Source organism: Lucilia cuprina, chromosome 6, assembly GCF_022045245.1.
Source record: "Lucilia cuprina isolate Lc7/37 chromosome 6, ASM2204524v1, whole genome shotgun sequence".
Classification (NCBI taxonomy): domain Eukaryota; kingdom Metazoa; phylum Arthropoda; class Insecta; order Diptera; family Calliphoridae; genus Lucilia; species Lucilia cuprina.
Window position 1 is genome coordinate 10,419,996 of NC_060954.1, and position 2,594 is coordinate 10,422,589.

Genomic DNA, 2,594 nt, shown 5'->3' on the forward strand with positions numbered 1-2,594 from the left:
TAGACTAGACTATAGACTAGACTATAGACTAGACTATAGACTAGACTATAGACTAGACTATAGACTAGACTATAGACTAGACTATAGAATAGACTATAGACTTGACTACACTAGACTAGACTATAGACTAGACTAGACTAGAATATAGACTAGACTATATACTAGACTATATACTAGACTATATACAAGACTATATATATTTTAACAACCTCTCGACAATTAAGTGTTTAAAATTTTAATTTAAATGCCTATGGGCGATTCGAAATTGATATATTCCAATCAATCGTTTTTAACAACATATACAACTACTAATATATAGTTAGTATTTATCTTTCAAGTACATAAAAATAGTGTTAATCTTTACACCACGATCATAAACACCTAAGTCCAATAATTTTTCCATTCCAATGTCTGATATATATTAAGATAATGGCGGGCGGGACAAGCCAAATAGCAAAGTTTATAATTAATTTTATTTTGTAACCTGAAGCATATTTTTAATTGAAAATAAAAGTTATTTTTTTCAATAAAATAACTGACAAATCGAAATGGAAAATTTTTTAAGAAAAATTAAATAAATAAATTTTACGAAACAACTACCAAAAAAAAATTTTTAATCTTAAACAATTGTAAAATATTTTAATAACATATTAACTAAATCTAAGATAATAAACTTAATAATTGTCAATGAGTGACAAAAACTAACTTAAGCTGTCAAAATGAATGAAACTTGTCAGTTAAGGAGATAAAAAATAGATAGATATGTACATAAAGAGAGAGAGAGAGAGATAAATAGACAACAGTGCTGGAAAATTGAAAGTTTAGAAACCGGTACGTTAAATTTTAAAGCAAAAAGTACTTCTAGATTAACCTGAAAAAAGTACTTTTAGATTAACCTGAATGAAAACATTGGTCACTATCATGCCATTTTATCTCTTTTAGGTTAAGGGGTCAAAGGTTAAATTTAAAATTTTTACATTTTAATGAGTTTAAACCTTTATTCTCCAAAAATATTTCAGTTCTACGACTTCCAACTCTGCTACGTCAGATATGTAGGGGAGTGAGTTCAGATATGCACCACCAACGGATTAGTAGTTTAACTTTATCATTAAATAAATAATTTGTTGTCAATTATGTCAAATATTAAACCAAAAAGTATTTATATAAAAATTTATAAACTATAAAAACAAATTTGATGTTTTCTTTTTTTCTACTATTTCAAACGTTTATCAAGCGACAATGCAGTCAGTAATAGTGAAGTTAATACCATGATTATCGATAAATTTTAATCGAAAAGATTACGTTTTAATGACAAGCATATTTCATTATTACTTATTATTTTTTTTTCGATATTTTTACTTTTTTATTTTAGGAATCAAATATAAACTTTATTTGTCATCAAAGAAAAAAATTGTATTTTTATAAAATCAACAACTGTTGTTTATTATTTGGTTTAGTTTAATCTAAAGATTTTGTTTAACATCAACAAAAAATTGAAAAAAGTTTAATCGTCATGACTATTGTAATGTTTATATAAATTATTTTACTTTTTTTGTGATTAATAACCACATTATTAATTTAATGATTTTAAATGATTTAAGTTTTAAATAAAAAACTAACCAAATTATTTAAGTAGGAAGCTAATCGAAAGAATAGTTTTAAGTTAGTAAACATTTGTAGCAAACATAATACTTAAATCAATATATGATCCCAGCAACTAAATGCTTATATCCACTATTGTCATATTAGCTAATAGAACAGAAGTAGAATATAATTATAACAGAACTAGAACAGATCTAGAACAAAACTAGAACAGAACTAGAGCAGAACTAGAACAGAACTAGAACAGAACTAGAACAGAACTAGAACAGATCTAGAACAAAACTAGAACAGAACTAGAGCAGAACTAGAACAGAACTAGAACAGAACTACAATAGAACTAGAACAGAACTAGAACAGAACTAGAACAGAACTAGAACAGAACTAGAACAGAACTAGAACAGAACTAGAACAGAACTAGAACAGAACTAGAACAGAACTAGAACAGAACTAGAACAGAACTAGAACAGAACTAGAACAGAACTAGAACAGAACTAGAACTAGAACAGAACTAGAACAGAACTAGAACAGAACTAGAACAGAACTATAACACAACTAGAACACAACTAGAACAGAACCAGAATAGAACTAGAACGGAACTAGAAAAGAACTAGAACAGAACTAGAACAGAACTAGAACAGAACTAGAACAGAACTAGAACAGAACTAGGACAGAACTAGAACAGAACTAGAACAGTACTAGAACAGTACTAGAACAGAACTAGAACAGAACTAGAACAGAACTAGAACAGAAGTAGAACAGAAGTAGAACAGAACTAGAACAGAACTAGAACAGAACTAGAACAAAACTAGAACAAAACTAGAACAGAACTAGAACAGAACTAGAACAGAACTAGGACAGAACTAGAACAGAACTAAAACATAACAAGAACAGAACTAGAACAGAACTAGAACAGAACTAGAACAGAACTAGAACAGAACTAGAACAGAACTAGAACAGAACTAGAACAGAGCTAGAACAGAACTAAAACAGAA

General features: G+C 28.0%; 1 long non-coding RNA gene across 1 annotated transcript in view; it reads right to left on the reverse strand.

Annotated features, from left to right (window-relative positions):
- LOC124421016 overlaps positions 1-2,594 on the reverse strand; it is a 6,341-nt gene that overhangs the window by 997 nt on the left and 2,750 nt on the right. The gene's annotated exons all lie outside the window — the stretch shown is intronic.